Source organism: Zingiber officinale, chromosome 9A, assembly GCF_018446385.1.
Source record: "Zingiber officinale cultivar Zhangliang chromosome 9A, Zo_v1.1, whole genome shotgun sequence".
NCBI classification, from domain to species: Eukaryota; Viridiplantae; Streptophyta; class Magnoliopsida; order Zingiberales; family Zingiberaceae; genus Zingiber; species Zingiber officinale.
In genome coordinates this window covers 56,635,801-56,661,197 of record NC_056002.1, presented here as the reverse complement: position 1 = coordinate 56,661,197, position 25,397 = coordinate 56,635,801, and the positions used below count along the sequence as shown (strand labels likewise).

Here is a 25,397-nt window from a genome sequence, read left to right as displayed (position 1 = left end):
CTTGGAGATCAAGAAACACAAACATTGATAAGAGGATGACACAGTCTATGCCTCATTGATCAATCTAGATATTAAGGATAGAGGGACTGAGTCATACAAGATAATAGCAATGGACAGGTTAGGTTAGATCTTGACTTTTTCGTCACTCGGCTACCAATGATCCATTGCTAGATGCCACTTATTGTTTATGTATCTAAAATATTGATTTGGATACATTGTCAACGTTACGAGAGCCTATTGAGTCACACATAAAGAACATGTTGGTTTAGAGATGGATATTTTAGTTTGACTAAAATACTAAGGATCTTAATATTAATGGGTTAATCTAAAATGTTGATGTCATCTTTGTAATGATTGACACTAGTGCTAGTGGGAGATTATTAGTAATAGCCCTAAGAGCCAATTATGAGATGATTAAGCTTATTGGGTTAATGATTAATCTAATATAATAATCAAACCTATTAAGAGGAAAATAAAGAGAAGTTTAATTCGAATTAGACTCATTGAGTTAGACTCAATTTGATTCAATTATTGGATTGAGTCTAATTTGAATTAGATTCATGGAGTCAATTTGGATTGATGTCCCTGGAGTCAATTGAGATTGATAAGGTTCAATGAGTTAAACTCATTGGGTGAACTTGAATTCACCAAGGAAGAGGAAAGGTCAATTTTAACTTGACCAAAAGGGAAGAGGAAAGGTCAATTTTGACTTGACCAAAAGGGAAGAGGAAAGGTTAATTTTTACTTGACCAAAAGACTCTTCATGAAAGATAACTAAGAGTCAATTCATGAAGAAAATCAAGAGACAAAAGGGTGATCAAGAGTCAAATAGACTTTTGGTATTCCATGGGAGTACAAAAGGAGGAATTTTGGCCATTGATTGTAAGAAAGTTCATTTTTTTGTCTTCTTCTTCTCCTTCCTCCTCTTCTTCCTCTTGGCTAATCCTTCCTCATGGCCGAATCACCTTGGGTGGCTAGCACCATAAAGTTGGTTCTTCTCTAGATCGAGAGTTCATGAGACGAACGGAGCATGTTCGTGTGGATATCGTAGACGCGCAGACACTTTATCGCACTGAGATCTGCATCCAAAGAAAGGTTGCTGCCGAGATTGCGAAGGGCATGCATCAAAGGTATAATCCTCTCATGTAAGACTTAGTATATGGTTTCCTTTCACATGGATCTTCTGGCAGAACTAGATGTTTTCTGCTGCGCTTTCACGTGTATAACGCCCTAGTTCCTTACATATATAATGTTGATAATTGTATATGATTAACATTACATCTTAACTGCAACACGCAGCGCACGCTACAAATGTTCTTAACTGTAGTGTACACCATGCGCTGTCAATTATTCTTAATCGCAGTGCACAGCGCGTACTGCTAATGCTCTTAATTATAGTGTACAGTGCACACTGTAAATGTTCTTAATCGCAGCGCGCAAACGCGCTGCAAATGCTCTTAACAGCAGCGTGCAGTGTGCGTTGTCGATGTCTTATAACTTTCAATAGTTTGTAGTTGTGCAGCATGCGATGTATGCTGCAGATAGTATAATTGCGTGTTGTAGAAAGTCAAATTTGTTGTAGTGAAGCTTGTTCATTTAATTGATACTTTGTGTATTGAACAAACATAAATAAGTTCTTACCAAACTAAACACCAAGCTTTAGGTTTGTAAATGAATCGAACGTTCGTGAACAGGCTTGGTGTTTAGCTTGGTAAGAGCTTGTTTATATTCATTCAATATACATAAGATCGATTAAATGAACAAGCTTGAACAACTCATTTAACTAAACGAACAAGCTTGAACACATATGTGTTCAACTCGTTAATGTTCGTGAATAATATTTATTAACATATTCGTGAACAATGTTTATGAACAACGTTAGTGAACAATATTCGTAAATCATGTTCATCAATAAAACTCTTATCAACTTGTTAAATAAATAAAAAAAATTTAAAATGAACAAATAAATTTGTATAATCAAACTCAATAATTAATCAAATAAGCTTAAAATGTAAATGTTTCAAACAACCTTGAATTGAAAGCTCGATAGCATCTAAATGAACCAAAGTCAAATCAAGTTCAAGCTTATAAAAAAGAAACCAAATGAAACTTAAATAATCATTTTAATGGCTTGGTTCATATTAGGTTTGACTCAGCTTAATTCAGTTACCTTATCAAACAAGTTTGAACACCATAACTCTTGGCTCGGTTTGGCTTGTTTACAACCCTACCAAGTTTGTTCATGAATGTTCAGTTCTTTTATAATCTTAGACAATCCCACTTAGTAAGATAAAAATTTGATTGTTATTGATGTATTTTGGATAACACCAATCTGGTTGTCAACCTCTTCTGCGTGCCTGCGCGGGCCGAACACCCCAAAGGGAGCTCACTTTGTCTTGGCCTCTCCATCCCACTCGACTACAGTGATTTCTAGACATGGAAGGATCCCTACTCACCGGGTCTTCTCTAACCTCAACCTTTGACAATTCTTGATAGGCACAACATCAACTTTAGCGAAGCAGCCCATGCAGAAGGCAACATCGAGTTAATGATTCGATCGTGTCCAATGTATGACCTAACTGTTGGGTCACTTTGGAGCTAGAGAGGGGTGCGTGGGTGAATATCTTCTTGCATTTTTCGATGATGATGTGTAGCGGATAAACTTGAAGCAAAGCTTCCCAAGGCCAACATAATGGATTTACTTGGTATCCACCTCAAGAAGAGGTAACTAATCCAAAGATCCGACCCTCACTTACACATCCACTAAGAATACACTCTTTCTCGAAAACACTCCGGAGGTGAAGAAACCTCGTACAAGACTCTCAATTACAACAAGAAGAAAGAAGAAGCAAATGCAATGAAAATCTTGCAAGATTAACACAAATGAAACCCTAGCTAACTTCGTCTTCTTGTTTGGAACACCTCTTGACCTTGGAAGTGTAGCAATGCTTTGCTCCAAGAAGCCTCAAGAACTGGTGAGCTCAGTGAAGAGAGTGGAGAAGGAAACCTGTGTGCGATCTCTCATAACAGTGCACGTGAAACCCTTTTATTGGATGCTCAACGACTAGTTTTCCACGTTAAGTGATTACACTAATCACTTAAGGGTTCTTAATCAATTAGTCGAGTCGATTAAGAACCTTTCTATTCACGCAAGAGCAGACCATAAGCGATTAAGCTTCCCTGCTTAATCGCTTACCAATTTCTCTGTGCATTCATAAAATCCAAGTTTAATCAATTGCGTAGTCGATTAAGCATTCGTAATCGATTGACCTAATCGATTACAAACATTTCTGTGCACTTCGTGAACTCTACTTAATCGATTACCTTAATCGATTAAGCTTCGGTAATCGACTAACTTAGTCGATTATCAAACTCTACTTCCAAATCGAAGTCTAGGGTTCCTCTACTCAACATTCGGTCAACCGTGACTTGTTGAGACCTCTCATTGCCTAGCATCTACTCAACCTTGACCTGCTGGGACTTCTTCACCAAGTGTCTAGTCAAACCTTTAACCCACTTGAACTTTTCTCCTCGTGCCAAGTGTCCAGTTAATCCTTTGACCCACTCGGACTTCTCAACTCGTGCCAAGTGTTCGATCCTCCATGATCTACTTGGACTTCCAATCACCAGGTGCCCGGTCACCCTGGACCCACCTGAATTTCCACGCGTCTGGCTTCACTCACCAGGACTTCCTCACTGCCTAGCTTCAGTCACTAGAACTTTCACCTGACTTTATTCACCAGGATTTCCATCTGCCTAGCTTCACTCACTAGGACTTTCAAATTGTCTGACTTCACTCACCAAGACTTTCCCTTCATCTAGCTTCACTCACTAGGATTTTCTTTCTGCATGTATTCACTCACTAGGACTTTCCCACCCAAGTGTCCAGTCAAACACTAACCCATTTAGATTTTCATCTTCTGCCAACCTTCCCATTGGACTCCCCTTACCTAACCTCCAATTAGGACTTTCCAATTAAGTATCTGGTCAACCTTGACCTACATGACTTTTCTTCACATTAAACTGGTCAACTTTGACCAATCTCTTCAAACGGACGATTGCTCCTGCAATCTCTATACATTGTTAAAACAATCTTCATATATTGTCAAACATCGAAACTCAAATATCAACACTCAAACTTGAGTCAACTCAAACTTAGTCAACTTGGTCAACCTTAACCTAGGGGATATTACACGAACAATCTCTCTTTTTTTGATATTTGATAATACATTTAAGTTAGGCTAATCTCATAGCCTCAACTTCTTCTTCATGCCAAAGTATAAATGAGGATTTCCTTTATTCTTTCCCTTTCCTAGAGGGCAAACTCCCCCTTTGGGTAATGAAGGTCTAACTTAAACCCTACATTCTCCTCCTTTGGCACACATCAAAAACTCTACCCTTGAAGAGTTATCCATTCATTGTTCACAGCCTCACATGTTATTCACAACATCACAATGAAGGCCTCATAACCTTCATTGTCTCCAATGCTCACCCTTGAGCATTCACAATTGCGAAGGTTTTACAACCTTCCTTGGTTTGAAAAATTGTTGTCATGTCTTCAAGGAGTAGCTCCCCCTCAAAATATGCCTAAACTTCTGTCATTGTACCAGCAATGACTTGGAGTTTCTAAACCTTTAGAAAACTCAAAATATGAAGTTATGAGGTTCAAGAATCAATATTGAATGTAAACCTCAACCTTAACTCCAATTTAGTCTTCTCTCAACTAAAGCTTTCTTGGTTCAACAAAAAAACTACCCTTAATGCTTGTCTAAGCACTTTCTAGGGTTAGGAATGGTTAACATGACTAAATATAGCTTAGTCTACTTAAATAATTTTCTTTAAGCTGAAACATGCTCGTAAGTGCTTAAAGAAGGCTCTTAATTGCTTAAGACCAGCCGTAATCGACTAAAGTTGGGATTCAATCGATTCTCAGGTATTAATCGATTGTTGTGATAGATTAAACTCCTTAATCGATTGTTGTGATCGATTAAACTCCTTAATCGATTGTTGTAATCGATTTCGTGAGCCACTATGCTCACAGAAATTCTCCTAATTGACTACCTTAGTCGATTAGGATGTGGTAATTGACTAGCTTAGTCGATTATCATTTCTAATTTTTGAAATCAATTTCAGCCAAATTTCAAAAATACCCTAAAAATTCTATAAAATTCTAAAAATCATGAAAATTCTTGTAGACATTATTTAGAACATATACTCTCATGGAAAAATAGTTTTATAAGAAAATACATCTTATTTTCAAAGATTGACATAAACTTGAAAATTCTTGGAAACTTCGATGTTTTTCCAAGTTTGTGTCTAACTTTCCAATGGTAATTACTATCAACAAATAGTCTTCACCAAGGTTTTTAAAAAATATTTTGAAATAATTTTCAAAACTAATTTCCAACCATGTTCCTTAGGCTAAGTGCACATGACTTGTACACTAGCTTTCCCAATAATTGGATAACACATAACTATGTGTTTTGATGAATTTAAAAACTCAAAAAGGTGCACTAAATTAACATCTGGAGTTTTGATTATCCTCCTTGTTAGTGTAGTTTGCACTAACGGTCTAACTCAGGTTTTGATGAATGATAAATAAGTTAAGTTAGGTATAATTATGATTTAACCACTTTACCAAGTGTGCAGGAGTTAACCAGATAGGTTGACAGACCGATCAGATATCTGGTGAGAAGTCCAGATAGGTCGATGGGCCGATCGGATATCTGGAGAAAAGTCCAGTTAGGTCAACAAGACGACCGGATAGTTGGTGTGAAGTCCAGCTAAGTTAACTGGCCGATCGGATAGCTGGTGCAAAGTCCAGATAGGTCGTTGGGCCGATCGGATATCTGGCAGGAAGTCTAGTTGGGTCTGCAGACCAGACAACTAGCAAACTGGTAAGTAAAGGTAAGTCACTGGAGGAGAGTGATTAAGTGAGGATGCATCTCGGTTAAGGGGACAGTAGGCGTCAATCCAGTTAGGACCATTTTGGATCCCTAAACTTAGACCTTGACTAGTTCCTGGTCCTAGGAGGACAGGAACTAATTACTACCACTTATTATAATTGTGCTAACTTTGCTTTGTAGGGTAAATATTTTAGTTATTAGACTAACACATTTTGCAGGGTAAAAAGAAGTAAAAGCCTTCGGATGAACAGTGTCCGAAGGTACATTCAAATAGTGAAGGCGCCTTCAAACAGTGAAGGTGCCTTCATACTGTTCATGGAAGATGCCTTCCATAACTATGGAAGGCGTCTTCCAAGGGATAAAACTTGATCACTTCGATGATAAGCTGCAGCAAACTTCGAGATAAAGTTTATCCCATTGGAGGCGCCTTTCAAGATATAAAACTTGACCGCTTCGATGATAAGCTAAAGTAAACTTCGGGATAAAGTTTATCCCATTGGAGGTGCTTGCCAAGGCTATGGAAGGCGCCCTCAATGCCCTATATAAGGCAGTCTTGAGGAAGCTTCAAATAACAACACACATACAAGCTACTACGCATCTATTTGAGGTTCTAATTGCTCCGGGCTCCTACTACGGCTCTGCTACGAAGCTGTTGCACCTGACGAATGCTCCGAGGACTTTTGATCACGGTCAGCAGATCAACATCGACACACAAACAAGTTACTTTATTCCCTAAGTGTCGGTAACATTTTTTGTACTTAAATTCCACAAACGGGAAGTGCAATCTATTGCACTTCTCAGATCTTCTTTGTACTCAATTCTCTCTTCCAGATATACCGGAAGAGGTTTTTAGTGGATTACTCATCGATAGGTCTGCGGGACCTGAGTCTTAGAGTAGGAGTCACCAAAGGTTCCGAACCAAATAAAATCGCCTACGTTTTCTTGTGTTGTTTTTAATTAATTTTCGCTGCGTATACTTTGATTTCAAAATGCGAAAATGAGTTTTCAAAAATCACGTGATTCACCCCCCCCCCACCCACCCCTCTCATGTGCGTATCGATCCAACAAGTGGTATCAGAGTAAGTTTTGCTCTGAATTGGTGCAACCACCAATCAAGCCAGGGGGATTTGCTTTCTCCTCGAATTTCAGCTTTTCGTATTCAATTTGAATTGGTAAAACTTTACCTATTCAAATAATATTTTCTCGTTTGGTTTTAACTCGAAGGTAGTGCAACACCACTCAAGCTCTTTGATATTTTATTATTTCTCAAACTCTGTTAATCCAAGACCAAGTCTTGGTACCCTCTTTAGTCTTGTCTTTTCAGTACTCAAATGACCCAACTTGAAGGATACAACACCGCTCGTCCTCCCCTATTCAAAGGAGACGATTTCCCCTATTGGAAGAGGCGAATGGAAGTGTATCTAAAGACCAACTTCGATCAATGGTTCAACATCACCAAAAGATACAAGGCGCCTATCGACAACTTTGGAATTCCAATTGACCCAAAAAATTAGAATATGGAAATGAAGAAGAAGGCCCATATTGACTTCAAGGTCCTCAACACAATCTGGTGTGGGCTAATGAAGAAGGAGTTGAACCGCATCGACCCACACGAGAACGCAAAGGAACTATGAGACAAGCTCATAGAACTGCACGAGGGAACCAACAATGCAAAGGTAATGAAGAGGGATTTGTTTTTAAATAAATTATTTAATGTTAAAATGTAGGAAGGTGAGACTGCCAGTCAGCTGCACACGATGATAAAGGATATCCTCAATGAACCTCACACAATTGGCCACCAAATGGACAACCAGGATCTCATAAGGTATGCTCTAAACGTATTTCCTCGAATTGCACTGTGGGCATCCATCGTGGATGCCTATAAGATTTTGAGGAATCTGTCTAAGTTAAAATTAAATGAACTTTTTTGTGAATTGGAGCTACACGAACAGACTAATGCCAAAACTGAGAAAGGTATTTCTCTTGTTGTAGGAACATCGAAAGAAAAATCCAGGACTAAGTCGGAACCTAAAGTCAAGTCTAACCCAGACTCAGATGATGAAGAATACTTGGTGAACTTGGTTAAAAAAATGTTCACCAGGAGAAAGAAGAACTTCACCAACAAGGACCTGTAAAAGATCAACTTCACCTCTAACTCCAATAGCAAGAATGTGACATGTTTTGGATACAACAAGAAGGGGCACTACAAGAATGACTACTCGAGTCTGAAGAAGAAGAAAGCCCTTAAGGTGACTTGGGATGAATCACCCATGGAGGAATCGAACAACGACGAGCCAAGACACGCCAACTATCTCGCATTGATGGCGTACGAACCAGAATCGAAGAGTGAATCGGAAGACGGGTTTGAACACGAGTAGAGCCACGAGTCCACACTCGTTTTTGATGGTTCTGATGAGGTATATTTTGATTTAAGAAAAAAAGTTTTTAAAATTATTGCATGTTTAAATAATAAATTAACTCTGAAAATAAAATAAATGAACTAACAAAAGAAAATAGAACACTTAATGATCAATTAAAATTAAATTCAACAACTGAACCGATCAACCTGAAATCTCAACTCAAGTTGCAAAACTTGAGGAGGACAATTTAAGATTGAAAAGCGAAATAGTCGAACTAAAAGAATTACTGGAGAAATTCATAACTAGATCCAAGTACCTCGACATGATACTTGGGTTACAAAGAACTGTGTACAACAAATCCTAACTTGGATACAAGTCCAGTTCAACTAACAAAACCTTTAAAGTAAAAATCAAATTAAGGCTTGGGTTCCAAAAGCGTGTTTGACCACGCAAATAGGACTCAACTAATACTACGTACCTAAAAATAAAATACATTATCTAAAACCAAATAAACCAATTAACTCAAACTCAATTACTCCCTCTAAGATAAATCCAACAAAGCCACATAAAACAAGTCGGACTAAGCCTAGATCAAGTAAAAATAAAATTAATCCAAACTTAAACTATAATCAAGTCTATTATAACTATAAAATAAAATGACACAAAACCAAAACTTAAAATCTAAGCTCAATAATTTAGGGGGAGGCGCCAAATAGTTGGCACCTCCAAAAATAGCAACTTACCCGGATGGGTAATTAGGACTAGCCTAAAAATGGACAAAAGTTTAACTTGACCTACGGTATTGGTGAAGTTTTGGATGATAGTAAGTTAGGAAAACTCTGTCTATTCATGTCTAGGAAGATATGACTTCGACCTGGCGCATTGGTTTAGTGGAACTAACTGGAACTATCCCTTACAGATCCTAACTAGTTAGACCAAGATTTTGTACTAAGTTCAGTGGATAGGACTATTTGAAAAACCTTGAAGGCATGGTTACTCTAATGATGTCCAAGTGACTTATCATAGCCCAGAAGTTTATTCAAAGAATGTCTATTTGTTGAACTCAAAGCTAAACTTGAATTTAACACAAAATTAAACCAAATCCTAAAATTGAACTTAATTCATTTCATAAAATCATAGGATTCCCTGATTGAAAATATAGATCGGATGAGATAATTAAGACAAAATATTTAAAATTAAATTAAGTTAAAATTAAATGAAATTAAACTAAAATTAAATTAAATTAAATTAAGTTAAATTAAAATTAAATTAAATTAAGTTAACTTAAACAATAAGTTAAAACTTAAAATTAAATCTAAACCTTAAAATTCGAATTCAACTTAATCTATCCAATTAATAAAGAAATTCCTACCTTTTCATAGAAAACAAAGTAGATATTGGATAGTGGATGTTCTAGACACATGACTGGTATCACACCAAATTCACTTAGCTAATATAACAACCTTAGGAATAGTTGCCTTTGAGAATAATGACAAACTTAAGGTAATTGGGATAAGTAATATCGAACTCAAAACTGACTTTATTGTTAAAAAAGTGTTATTAGTTGATAACTTCAAATATAATCTACTTAGCATTAGTCAATTGTGTGATTCTAGATATAAGGTTAGGTTCTTATCTTTTGAATGCTTAATCAAGCACTTAGATAACCCTAAAATAAACCTAAAAGGGTTTAAGAAGGGCAACATCTATGCAATCAATCTAACTATCTCTTCACTTAAGTATCACCTGACACAAATAGAAGAAACTTGGTTATGAGAAGAATGTCCTACACAAACTTTAGAAATTTAACAAAATTAAATTGTAACGACCCGGCCCCTTGGCCCCTTGGGCGGCCCATTTGGCGGTCCCTTGGGAGGTCCATTTGGCGGTCCCTTAGGCGGCCCATTTGGCGGTCCCTTGGGTGGCCCAACTGGCAGCCCATTTGGCGACCCCTTATGTCGTCGACCGACGACCCTCGACCGTGCCGTTACTCACTAGGTCTTCCCACCCCTGGCCAGTGGATTTTTGCAATCCCCGGGATTTGAACTCTAGACCTCCAGGCTAAGTACTAGAGTTTATGAATCTTGGTAGCCAAGTGAGTGGCACTCACTTGGCTACCAGGATTCATAAACTCTAGTACTTAGCTTGGAGGTCGAGAGTTTGAATCCCGGGGAAGGAAAAATTCATTGGCCAAGGGTGGGAAGACTTAGTGAGTAACGGCACAGCCAAGGGTCGTCGGTCGACGACATAAGGGGCCGCCAAATAGGCCGCCAGTTGGGCCGCCGAAGGGATCACCAAGGGGCCGTCGAATGGGCCACCAGTTGGGCCGCCCAAGGGGCTGAGGGGTCGGGTCGTTACATAAATGGTTTAGTTAGAGTCTTACCAAAATTACCCAACTTAGATACAATAATCTGTAATGACTGTTAACAAGGAAAGCAAACCAAATCAACCCACAAATCAACTAATTAAACTCAAACTAACTCGATACTAGAACTGTTGCATTTGAACTTATTTGACTGCCATGGATTCAAATCCATAAATGGGAGTCTTTTTTTCCTAGTAATAATAGATGATTACTTTAGATTCACATGGGTAAAATTCTTAAAAAATAAAGATGAAACATTTGAAGTCTTTAGTAATTTTTACAAACTGAAAATGAAAAAGGTCAAAAAATTAAATAAATAAGAAGTGATAATAGATGTGAATTTAAAAACAATAACTTGAATCTATTTAGCTTGAAAATAGTTATCATCACAAATCTTTATGCCCTAGAACACCTCAACAGAATGGAATAGTGGAAACAAAGAATAAAACTCTACTTGAAGCTTCTAAGACAATGCTAAACAAATATCAACTTCCAAAATATTTGTGGGCAGAAGCTGTTAGTACAACCTGCTATATACAAAACTAAACCACAATAAATAAAAATCATAATAAAACTTTATTTGAACTTTATTATAATAAAATACCCAATATCAAATACTTTAAAGTATTTAGGTGCCCAATGTATATTTTAAACACAAGAGAACACTTAGGTAAATTCATCTCAAAAATAGAAAATAAAATTTTTATAGGTTATTTGCTAAAGAGTGTAAGTTATAGAGTATCTAACAAAAACACTCTAAGAATAGAGGAAACCATCAATGTAAAATTTAAAGAATTCAACCAAAACTTAGAACAAACCTCAATTCAAACAATTGACTTTGTTTGAGGTAATACTAGTCAAGGGGGAGCAAGTGAAAACCTAAGTCATGAATACGAAGAAGAACATCAACTTTAAGAGAATGAACCTACTAGCACCATAAGAGCTAACCCAAACCATCCAATTGACCAAATTATTGGTGACCCAGACCTAAGAGTCCAAACTAGATCAACTTTTAGAAATCTAAGTCAAATTACCTTAATCTCTAAAATTGAACCCAAAACGATAAAAGAATCTCTACTTGACCTATATTGGATCATAGCCATGCAAGAAGAGCTAACCCAATTTGAAAGAAATAAAGTCTGGGACTTACTACCACTACCTGTTAATAAAAAAGTAATCGAAACAAAATGGGTATTCAGAAATAAACTAAGTGAAAATGGGGAAATTGTTAGAAACAAGGCTAGACTAGTGGCTAAAGGGTTTAGTCAAGTAGAGGGACTTGACTATGATGAAACATATGCTCCAATAGACAGACTTGAGTCCATTAGAATTCTACTTAGCTATGCAACCCATAAAGGATTTATGCTTTATCAAATAGATGTTAAGTCTGTCTTCTTAAATGAGCTAATAAAAGAAGAGGTTTATGTAGGTCAACCACCCAGGTTTGAGAGTTTAGATCATCCTGACCATGTCTTTAAATTTAAGAAAGCCTTGTATGGTCTTAAATAAGTACCTAGGTATGGTATGAGAAATTGACCTTCTACCTAATTTCTAAAGGATTCAACCAAGGAAAAATTGATCCAACTCTATTTGTAAAATCAATCAAACAAGATATCTTTATAGCCTAAGTATATGTAGATGATATAATCTTTGGTTCAACCAATTTAGAAATTTTATAAGATTTTATAACCCTAATGGAGCAAGAATTTGAAATGAGCCTGGTAGGTAAACTAATTTACTTTTTAGGGTTACAAATTAAATAAACAAGTGAAAGAAATTATGTTTATAAAAAAAATATAACAAAGAATTACTTAAAAAATTTGGAATGAAAAATACTAAAAAAATAAAAACACTAATGGCAACTAACACAACCTTAGATAATGATCCAAATAGAAAATCCATAGACCTAAAATACTATAGGAGTGTCAAAAGCAACATCATATACTTAACTGCAAGTCGACCTAATATTTTATTTGTAGTTAGTATGTGTGCTGATACCAAACTTGTGCTAAGGAATCCCACTTAACTAATGTAAAAATATTTTTTAGATATCTAAAAGGAACATCAAATGTAGAAATTTGGTATCCAAGAACAACTAATTTTGAATAAATAGGTTACTCTGACTCACTATTCTGGATGTAAACTAGATAGAAAGAGTACAAGTTGTAACGCTCGCCCCTTTACCACTCCTGCCTAGTGAGGGCGGGGTTACTTTCTTTGACTTAGCATACATAAACATACATACAGCGGAAGCATATTTTTTTTTCTAGAATCATACTAAGCATATGAGCATGAAATAGCATGGTTCAACTTAAATAGTCATATTATTCATTTCTAACACATGCATAGGGAATCATGAAAGACATCACATAACATAACATATTATTCATAAGTTCACTTAAGCAGGTCATTTTATTTCTTTAGCCAAGTCACCATCACACATCTCTTGCCCCTTCCTGCTGCTCCTCTAGTTTATCCATCCTTTACCTTTATTTGTGGTACAAGGAAAAGTATCTGTAAGCACTCAAGGCTTAGTGAGATCCTTTCCTACTCACAAAAACCAACATATCATGTAAAATCATCATATCATACATCATAGAATAAATGATGCTCATATCATCATATAATTAAAAACATATCATATCATGGCATAAATTTCAATAATATCGTAACATAAAGTAAACAACATATTATGGCATAAATCTTATTATGGTATAAGTAACATCATATCATAGCATAAATCATATCATAACATAAGAAATCATCATATCATGGTATAGATCATATCATAGCATAAGAAATCATCATATCATGGTATAGATCATATCATAGCATAAGAAATCATCATATCATGGCATATATCACATCATAGCATAAGTGTACATCATAGCATAAGTGAAAGCATCATGACCTTTCTTTTCATTGCATCAAGGCATCATATCATAGCATAACTGTAAGCATTATTTCACATCATATCGTAAGCATGGATGCAAGATGTCTTTTAAAACATGGGTAATGTCATGTGCAATATGCCTTTCAAAACATGATTTATGTCATGTGTGAGATGTCTTAAAACAATATCATATAGTACTTGAAAATAATCTCAACATGAAAGGGGCCCGGCTTAGTACCACATATATACATAATGCGCGCATCCTAAGTAGACCCAAGGTAGCTAGTCTTGAACCTACTAGGAACTAGACCCGTAGCTCGGCCTAGGGGCACGTAAGGAGCCCACACTTTACTAGGCCCGTAATTCGACCTAGGGGCGTATAAGGAGCCCAACCTTTTGGTACAAGTCATTCAAAGTAAAATACATGTCATATCATATCTTTATCATTTCATAACCTATTCGTGTCATTCATAGCATATCATATTCATGTCATTCATAGCATATCATGTCCATGTCATTCATAGCATATCATGTTCATGTCATTCAAAGCATATCAAGTTCATGTCATTCATAGCATATCATGTTCATGTCATTCATAAGGTATGCATAAATGGGCACATAGCCATCATATTTGGGCACGTAGCCATCACATTTGGGCACATAGCCAATATAGGTATCATTCTCATGCATGATTCACAAGCATACTTAAACGAGCATATATAATATATCATGGAAGGAAAAGAACATAATCATGCATGGATCACGAGTTAACTTCTCCTAATTCATATCATAGCAAAGGAAAGTACATAATGAGTCATAATTTGGTCTAAATCCTCAACCAACTAAGGGTGGCCGAAACATGCATAGGCTCACTTAGGTTGCATGAAATCATACAAGCATATGAACCCAAATTCATTTCTATAACATTTATCATAAAGAACATCATGAGCATATTTGATTTAGGTTCTATGCTTCCTAGGTTTAGAAACCCACATTGGCCGAAACATACAAGGTCCAAAATTTGGTTACAAATAGCATGTAAACATGTGAACCCTAAACAATTTCCATGCATTTATCATAGGCAACCACATGAGCATATTGGGTTAAAGTTTCAAGCTTCCTAAGTCCACAAAACATAGGTGGCCGAATGCCATCAATGTGACTCTAAGTTTTTTTTTTTTTCAACCACATACAAGCATGTGAGTACCCTATAAATTTCATAGCATATCATAAAGAAGAACATAAACATGTTAGGGTTGAATTTAAGCTTGCCTAAGCCCTACATTTCATTTTGGCCGAAAGTTCACCATGTGAAAACCTAACCCTAAGCAACATGAAATCTCAAGTGCATTATGTTATCTTCATATCCTTTCATAAGGTAAAAACATAAGCAAGCTAGATTTGAGATTGAGCCTTCCTAAGGTTTTAATCCCTTCATGGCGAAACCCTAAGGTAAGGTCCTACTAGTTCTAAGCAACATACAAGTATAAAACATCAAGAGAACATTCATAACATATTATGGGGACTTCATACTTGATACTTCTTCTAGGATTTTTCAACCAAATACAAGCATGTGGGTACCCTATAAATTTCATAGCATATCATAAAGAAGAACATAAACATGTTAGGGTTGAATTTAAGCTTGCCTAAGCCCTACATTTCATTTTTGGCCGAAAGTTCACCATGTGAAAACCTAACCCTAAGCAACATGAAATCTCAAGTGCATTATGTTATCTTCATATCCTTTCATAAGGTAAAAACATAAGCAAGCTAGATTTGAGATTGAGCCTTCCTAAGGTATTTAATCCCTTCATGGCCGAAACCCTAAGGTAAGGTCCTACTAGTTCTAAGCAACATACAAGTATAAAACATCAAGAAAATATTCATATCACATCATAGAAGAGATCATAAGCATGTTAGTTTTTAAATTGAGCTTCCCTAGGGTTTTAAGTCTCTTCATGGCCGAACCCTAAGGTGGGGTATTACCTAACTCCAAGCCACATACAAGCATGAAATATCAAGGTCATATTCATAGCATATCATGAGGAAAGAAAACTTAAGCATGTTGGTTTTGGTTTTGAGCTTCCATAAGCCTTACAAGTGTCATGACCGAAAGTTCCCCAAAAGAAACCCTAGGTTGTTAATCCATCTAAACTCGAACAAAATCATATAACAACTTGTACCACAAGTGAGGGGATACTCACATCCTCTTGCTTGGTCTTTTCCCTAAGAGAAGATACCCCTTGTGAAGAGGAAGAAGAAAGCTTCTCCTTCTAGTGCTCCCTTTTGCTTCTCTTGCTTGTGAGAGATAGATCTTGAGGATCCCTTCTTGTGGTTTGGTTTTCTTAGGGAGAAAACCTTAGTTGGATTTTCGGAAAGGGGAGAGGGGATGCTCTAGGTCACGGCAATGGTGAGGAAAGGGAAGAAAAAAATGAAATCTCTTCTTTGTTTTTCCTCTTATGCTAGGTGGGAGTAAGAAGCAAAAAGAAACTTTGCTTTCCCTTCTTCTTAATTCATCCTTTATTCTCTTAATGATGAAGAAAATGTCTTCATTCATCCCCTTAGTTCCTCTCCTCTCATTCCCTCTTGTATCTCCACGAAAATGGAAAAAGAGTGAGGAAGGAAAAGACAACTTGTCTTGCTTCTTAATCAAGAGAAGGAGGAAGAAAGCTACTTGATGTTTTCTTGCTTCCTTCTCTTAATCATACTTTTTATCTTTATCTATAATTTCCATTCTCTATTCAACAATAACTTATGATGGTCTAGTGGTAATTCCATAATCCTTAGCTTAAGAAGGTTCAAGGTTCAATCCTTGACCAATTCCTTTTCTTTTATATATTTTTGGTTGTATCTTATCTTCTTTTATTCTAAGAGAAAATCTCCACATACCTAGCTTAAGAAATTTGTGGGTGTTACAGTACCCCATACCTCATAGAGAGTTCGTTCTCGAACTTTAGAATAGCTCCGGGTACTTTTGTTTCATATCGTCCTCACGTTCCCAGGTTGCCTCTTCGAACTTTGATTTTGCCATAGGACTTTTACTAAAGGTACTTCTTTGTTCCTTAACCTTTTTACTCCTCTATCAAGTATTTGGATGGGTTTACTTTCATAACTTAGGTCCTCTTGAACTTGTACTGTCTGTGGCTCAATCACTTGATCTGTACTGGAAATACACTTCTTGAGCATTGAGACGTGAAATACGTTGTGAATAGCTGCTATCTCCTGGGGCATCTCTAGCTCGTACGCCACTTGACCTACTCTTTTCAGTATCCGATATGGTCCCACATATCATGGACTTAGCTTGCCCTTCTTCTCAAATCTCATTATTCCTTTCATCGGAGCTACCTTGAGAAATACCGAGTCTCCGATACTGAATTCTAACAGCCTACGCCATTTGTCGGCATAGCTCTTTTGTCGGCTTTGAGCAGTTTCTATTCTCTGATGAATATTCTGTATAGCTCGGGTGGTGTCATCGATGAAATCCGTTCGGAGCCCCATTTCTTTCTTTTCTCCACCTTCGTACTAGCATATAGGTGACCTACATTTCCTTCCATACAGAGCTTCATAAGGCGCCATTCCAATGGTAGTTTGGTAGCTATTATTATAAGTGAATTCCGCCAAACATAAATATCGGCACCAACTTCCTTTGAAGTCTAAAGTGCAAGCTCGTAACATGTCCTCTAGCACTTGGTTCACCCTTTCTATTTGTCCGTCAGTCTGAGGGTGGAAGGCAGTACTGAACAATAGCCTTGTGCCAAGAACCTTCTTAACACATTCCCAAAAATGTGAGATAAAGTGACCATCTTTGTTAGAAATAATGGTCTTAGGAATTCCATGTAATCTGATAACTTCCTTAACATATAATTGGGCCAATTGCTCTATTGAATATGTCATCTTGATTGCTAAAAAGTGTGCGGACTTCGTCAGTCTGTCCACAATTACCCATATAGCATCATACCCATTTGTTGTCTTGGGTAGTCCCGAGATGAAATCCATAGAAATGTCTTCCCACTTCCATTTGGGAATCTGAATTGGCTGCAGTAACCCTCCAGGTCTCTGATGTTCTGCTTTGACCTTTTGGCAAGTCAGGCAAGAACTGACATACTGAGCCACATCTCTTTTCATGCCGAACCACCAGAATTTCTTCTTCAAATCTTGGTACATTTTGGTGGATCCTGGATGCATCGCATAAGGGGTTGCGTGAGATTCCGCAAATATACTTTTCCGCAACTCTGGGTCATCGGGTATACATAACCGATCTCGGAGATAGAGTACTCCATTATCAGCGATACGAAATCCGTTATCCTTTCCTTCTTGAACCTCTTGCTTGATCCTTTGGGTGCTTGGGTCGCGACCTTGCTTCTCTAATATGTCGTCAAATAGCGTTGGTGCTATCATCAGAGTAGAGAGCCTTTCTGAAATGATTCCGATCCCGTAACACATCTTTTCCTGTTGCTCCCCAATAAACTCGAACTTCAATTCCTCTTCCGGTTGGAAGACTACTTTTCTTTTATGGCACTCGATTGAAGCGCCGTATTTGCTCAGGAAATTCATGCCTAGTATAATATCAAAATCCTGCATGTCGAGTATTATCATATCGCAGTAGAGTTCTCTGACTGCGATTCGGATAGGCACGGCTCGCAGCATCTGATCGGAAGGCATCACTTCTCCCGAAGGCAAGGTTGTTAAGAATTTTCCATTTATGACTTGTGGTGGTACTTCTAACTTTTTCGTGAAGGATGTGGAGACAAACGAGTGGGTTGCTCTAGTATCAAATAATACAGTATCATACTGACTGAAAATAGATAGCTGACCTGTGACTACTGTAGAAGCACTCGCCACGTCCTCCTTGGTGAAAGAGAAAACCCTGGCATTCGTCGTCACTAGTGGGGCTTCTAATCTCCCTTGGCTAATCAGGGTCCCTTCCAGAGCTGCTTGCATCTGATGTAGTTGTGCGGGGGTACTCCTATTCTGGTCATTCTGCTGAGATGGTACCTGGAACCGGGTAGGGCAGTCTCTGACCATATGTCCTTCCTGTCCACAATTGTAGCACTTTCTTGTACCCTGGTGGCATACTCCAGAATGCTGCTTTCCGCAAGTGGCACATAGAGGGTACCTCGGCTGCTTATTTGCTGGACCACTTTTACTGTTGTTCCATTGTTTTCTTTTTCCAGCGGAATTTCCTTTCCAGTTCGTCTTGGTACTCTGCGATTTCTGTCCTTCCGTCTGTGCTAGACTCTTTCCTTCGTTCATCTCCTTTTGATAATGTTTGGTGATCAAGGCACTGCTGACTAGCTCTTCCGTGGTTTGCGGTCTATTAACTCCGCCGGTCACATTCAAAGCTATTTCAGGTCGGAGCATCTTCAACATTAGTCTGACCCGTTCTCTTTCCGTGCTAACCAACTCTGGACATAGGCGTGCGAGGCGGTTGAAGCGCTTCACGGCGTCACTAACTGATAAATCGCCTTGCCGGAACTCAGTGAAGTCGTCATAATGCCGATTTGTCACTCGCATATGAAAATATTCCTCCAGAAACTCTACTTCGAAATCTGCCCAGTTCATCAGATTGACTTGTCTCTTGGCCTTAACTCTTTCCCACCACATCCTTGCGTCTCCGGAAAAACAGAAAGACACGCACTTGATTTTTTCCGGTATGGGCCAATCCAGCAGTTCTACGATATTTTCCACCGTCTTGAACTAGGCCTGGGCGTCCCATGGCTCACATGTACCCGTAAAATTCTCCGGCTTTAGTCTCAGCCACTATATCAAATAAGTCTCCTGTCGGACTACTGGAACAGGGGCTACTGGTGGCACTGGGGCAGCTGCAGGTATGATTTGCTGGCGGGGTGACCGGATTTCCTTGCTGACCCATCAGAGTAGTGATCAATTGTTGTTGTTCGGTGATCTGACGCTGGAGGTCTGTGACTACCTGGGTCAGGTCTGGTGGAGTTACTGTCTCATCGGGTCTGCCACCGCGTCTTCTAGTAGCCAAGATTATCTTCATAAATAACAACAATGCTAGCATAAGTCGTTATAGTTCCTAACTAGACTAACATAAGGTAGTTATCATTCTTAACACGACCTAGCATATGTTATCGTCAATCCTATCCTACCATCATATATCCCTAGATTAACATCATAACAATAAGATAGGCATGTATACTTAAATAAACATATCAGGCATAAAATAAAGTAAGCATAGAAAATTCTTACTTGGAGCGGCAGGATGGAGGCTTGATGTGTGTAGTGAGATGGCTAACTTGGCTCTGATACCAACCTATAACGCCCGCCCCTTTACCACTCCTGCCTAGTGAGGGCGGGGTTACTTTCTTTGACTTAGCATACATAAACATACATACAGCGGAACACTACAACAAAATTGCTCATAGACATCGGTTTTCCACCGGTGTCTATTTGATTTTCGACCGATGTCTATGAAGCCGATGTTAAAAGTATGCCATTTTAGACATCGGGTTAAAACCGGTGTAGTATCACTTAACGACACCGGTTTTCGAATCGGTTATTAACCGGTGTAGTATCACTTAACGACACCGTTTCATACACGGTGTAAAACCGATGTAATATTGTATGTTAATAACACCAGTTTTGGCAGCGGTAAATGACCGATGTAATATTACTTTATAACACCGGTTTTACATCGGTGGAAAACCGATGTAATATATATTTTTTCTAACAGCACAGATTTGATTTTAAAACCGACAATAACAAAAAAAAATACACAAATATTCACAAATTGTACAAATATTCTTCATTCAATAATATCCATAAAATACACAAATATTCACAAATTATATAAATAATCTTCTTACAACAATATCCATAAAATACCCAAACATTCTTTTTACATCAAAAGCTAGCTAATAAATATCAAAATCAAGGTAGAACATTCTTTTAACACATCAAGGTAGAACCGCACTTCAAATGTAATCTAGCATGCATTCAACCCACTCGAACCGCACTTCATCAATTTCAACTCTGGAGTACTTGAGATTTGTAAACTGTAAAAACACATAAATCCACCATATGTCAAATAACTAAAACAAATGTGTACATGTATCAAATAAAATAGAATACTGAGTTTTTAAAGGCTGCTGTGCAAGATAACGAATATAACATAGAATCTAAAACTTTCATAGATGACACTTAGTATATGCTGCTTAGAATATAACATAGATAATTTTCTCCTTCTAATTCAAGTGTACAGATTGATAAGAACCGACAGCATCATACAACAACTTACTAGGCATGATAATGGTTGAACAAAGAAATATGACTACACAACAAATCTAGTGAAGCATAGAAGAACAAAGCTACCTCTGATGAAGAGATATACTATTTATTGTACTACCTCTGATGCCATCTTGGTATCCTGAATATCCTGCACTAAGCCCCCTATTTTCTGTGATTTCTGCTACTAACCACAGCAGCAAGGAATGCGGCAAGAAGGCAGCTGCCTTCTTAGTTCAGCACCCAAAACAGCAAGTTAGAGCTTCCTTTTGGGTCCATTAAATCCTCTAGTAAGTAGAAACTATTTTCCCTTTGGTTTATGATGGATTTGGAGTGTCTTGACCTAAGATATAATCCTCTTGTAGCCCTCTATATTAAAGGCCAGCATACATGGAAAATTCAGCATATTCTTCTGAAGTCATAACAGGGTAGGTAAACTTTACTTGTAGTTTTTATTCATTTGCTTCATGTAGGAGTAGATTCTAGTAAATTCCCACACATTTAATGTTTAATGATCGGCTAGGGATAAGATTAGCGATCAACATGATCATTTCCTCCCTATAGCCATGTGGTAGAGGTCGAGCTTGTAGCCTAAATAATGTAGTTAGGGGTCTCTATCTGATTAATGAAAAACATGAATATAGGTAAAAACAAAAGATGTGAGTAAAATAATGAAGAGGGGTTAAATCATAAAAACAAAGAGTTCCCTATTCTTGAGGTACCCACAGGCATATTGACACTCACTCTTACTTCTAGTTGAACTTGAAATTCATTGGTATAGCTAAATATGGTAATGGGTACCCTTTAAGTTTGATTACCCATTTATCTTAATAGGTTAGGTTAAATTCGAGTATCAATGTGTTAGATATTTAGAGGAAGTTGAGCAGGTTAAAAATGTAATCAATACTTTAATCCTAAGGTTACCATTTAAGATAGCTTATCCAACCACTCTACTCACTGCAGCTCCTAATCTCTAATTCCTTTCTTCTTAGGCAATCATTTAGTCTCCAACTAGTATCTGGTTTGTAACAAAAGCATAGCATCCGGTTTGTAACTTATTTTAGGCAAATAAAGCAACCATATAAGCTTATGAAATGAGAGAATGCTACACTCATTAATGGTTGCATAAGGATTGCTTAAGTCAACATATAAATTTTCTTTAATGGGATGTAGGTCAATTAATATGGGTTGTTTAATTCATGTGTTTTATGTTGTGTGAATTGCTTAAGGTCATCCCTAAGCTACTGTACATGCTATGTCAGAGCTAAATTCGTCCCAATTTGTGTGGGTTCTTTTCTCCTTTTCACCTAAGCCATATGCATAAACCATGTACATATTAAGTAGAAGCAACTAGTTTTCACTCTTGTGAAACAAAACATCTAATGCTTTTTGTAAACGTTTACATGCTATCAAATTAAGAGTGTCAAGTTTTGATTGGAAGTGTGGATGTTTCCAGCGGTATACAGCTTTCTGAAGAATCAAACATAATCAGATACACCGCTACAATGTGATAGTGTACATAAGCATATCACGCATAACAAGCCACAAGTCCTATCAATCTACCATTAATTATGTACTTACATTCATAGTATTGGTTCAAGTCATATCTAAGTTCATGTCGATCTCTTCACATTTATAAAATTTTCAAATAATTAATATTAGCTTCTGCAAATGATGTTGCCCCTACAGATAAAAACATTCATTGGACAATAAAGGTTGAGAAAAATAACCACCTCAAAGTTTCCTTTCAGTTCTGATTCGAGCTTTTTGGTGAGACTCTCGTTGTACAATTCCTCGTAAGCCAACTGAATCTGCTTTCTTTGGGTGGCATTTCTATGCGCTAAAATGTTGATCAGTGTCTTCTCATTAGTTCCCCATCCTGACACATGTAGATGTCGCGGTAAGGCTATTTAGCTTATACAAATTTTGCTTCACTATTTCTTCATAAATTTATATATGCTATTCAAAACTAGTGTATCTGAGCAAGGTATCGAAATACACTGTAGAAGAACTTGCATCTCTCTTATGCACAATGACATTATATGAGGCCTTGATGAACCCATTGCTAGACATTAGGCTTCAAAGGGACAAGGCTTCAGGGATGGACAAACAGAACACTTTTGCAAACTCCAAGAAAAATTACCATCACAGTCTATGCAGTTTAATAGTATTTCTCCAGCTCCAAGTTCTTGGACAGCTTTTGCAAGTTCAAAAGCTCCAATAGGCCGAACCTCACGTCCACCATTGACCTGCACAAGAAAAGGTCAAATCAGACAAGAGAAAGATTTGAAGACCTTGTTTGTTCATCTGAGGTTAACACAAAGTAATCCAATTTATAGTTACGAGTTTGGGTTGAAGCATCCAGACTAGTTTGAAGAAATTAGTGACAAAATACATGACTAGGGAAAATAATGTGCATAAATAATGAAAAGCTTACTGTGCACTGATACCATGCCTACTCTTCACCTGAGGGGCCTGAAGTTATCATGGAAGAAGAAATGTAATCATAGAGAAGTGGAAAGAAACATATAATGAGAAAAGCAATAATTTGTGGAGCTAAAAGAAGCAAGAAAGGCTAAATTATAATTATATAGTACCTGGGGAAGAAACCTTAATGGTCTTAAATTCAACATCATCAGGGCTCCCGACAAAGACTCTCCGAGGGTCAATGCTCACAACTACTGCCTGATGGAGTTAAAAGTATCGACAATAAACATTATCATTGTCATTGTTTTTTTTAGTAAGTCAGATGCATACTGCACAAAATTGAAAATCCATTTTCCACAATAGTGAATATCAAGAAAAGAAGGTGACAAGAAATGCAACTTGAGTTGTACTCTCAGTAAACAATTAACCTATCACATACTTTCATTGAACAGGTTCAGATAGGGAGAGAGAACAGCTGAAATATAGGTGCAACAAACATAGGATCAAGGTTATAGAATGGGAACAAATAAACATCAAGAATATACGTAGTCACCAGCTCTCCTCATTGCAGCGATAACTCGTTGATAAAGATCAATTTTTAGCACAGAAAGGTCTTCCACCCACCAGTCCTGACAATGCATCATTAATTTTCCTGATCTGCTATCACATTCTAAGTGAGCTAAACCAGAAACCAAATCAAAAGAAATCCGTAAACGATGCTGCAGGGGAAAATTCATTGAGTGGAAATTACCCAAAGATTTCAAATCAACTTCTCACGAAGACACAAATTCGACTCTAAATCATTCCGAAACCCTCCAATTAGGAACCAAAACTTCAAGGAAAGCTCGAATCACTTCTGACCTCTCTGTGACCCATTCTAACAAACAGGTAACGTGCAACTCTCTACAACTTGTTCATCATGGAAAACACAACACAACTCAACCTCAAATCATCGAACACCAGCCAAAATCTCTAGGAAAACCTACTGTGAACACATCAGAAATCACTGTCAAACAATTTTGGGTAACATACGCAAACCAAGCAGTAACCTTCAACCGAAACCTCCAACAAGAACACATCCCACCGAGAAGAATCCAACCCGAATCGTATACAAAGAAAAACCAATCAAACACATCCACAGAAGAGGAAAACATATCGAAAGCGTCTACAAAAGAAGTAAATCAAAACATCTCCAGGAAGAACAATCAAAGCCTTTACCAGAAGAAAACCAGTCGAAATCCATACCAAATCCTCACTTTCTATAGGTTTTCCACCCCACTATACCTCATGGATTTCGAGTTATCACAGGTAGATACACTTGCCTCTTTCTTCTTCGTCTCGCCTCCACTCGTCCTCGCATTGTGCCCCGTCAGCTGTGGCGCCGCCTGCGAAGCTCAGCTAGGTAGCGAAATGGCGCAACGAGTGGCTCTGTCGACTCGGGAAAAATGGAAAGAAGAGAAGGGTCGGCGGAATCAGGCAGGGAGATGTGACGAGGAAATGAACCCACTGTTCAAAGGGGACGGCGACGGCGAGAAATCGAGGGAGCGGAAGTTGAGGCGGCGCCAGCAGCTAGGGTCGAGGGAGGCGCAGTACCAGGACTTGCAGACGAAGGGGACGGCGACGGCGAGATCTCCGAGGGCGAGACGGCGGAAGGGGAAGAGGGAGATGAGGCTGAGGTTTAGGTTTAGGTTTAGGTTTATGTTGAGAGAAGGGGCACGATATTGGTTTAGGTTTGGAGGGAATTTTGTGAAGTCTTGTAAATTTTAGCAGGTGAAAAAATTAAATTATTAAAGAAGGGGTTTATTAACATCGGATTTTAAAAACCGATGTTAAAATCGGTGTCTATTAACCAAAAAAAGGGCGCTCATAGACATCGCCTAAAAAACCGATGTCTATGAGCTAAAATCTGCGCTCATAGACACCGGTTTTTAGAAAAACCGGTGTAAAATACTCAAAGACTTCGGTTTTAGCCTAAAACCGATGTTGTTCCACTGATGTCTATGAGCGATTTTGTTGTAGTGGAATCATATTTTTTTTTTCTAGAATCATACTAAGCATATGAGCATGAAATAGCATGGTTCAACTTAAATAGTCATATTATTCATTTCTAACACATGCATAGGGAATCATAAAAGACATCACATAACATAACATATTATTCATAAGTTCACTTAAGCAGGTCATTTTATTTCTTTAGC

At 37.7% G+C, this 25,397-nt stretch overlaps 1 long non-coding RNA gene across 1 annotated transcript; it reads right to left on the bottom strand.

The window, feature by feature from the left end:
• Positions 1-22,919: 22,919 nt before the first annotated feature.
• Positions 22,920-23,465, bottom strand: LOC122021236. Its single transcript, XR_006122480.1, has 3 exons — positions 23,370-23,465; positions 23,210-23,247; positions 22,920-23,021 (listed from the first exon to the last, which is right to left on the bottom strand). It is a non-coding gene; the product is annotated as an uncharacterized LOC122021236 (long non-coding RNA).
• Between the last annotated feature and the right edge of the window lie 1,932 nt (positions 23,466-25,397).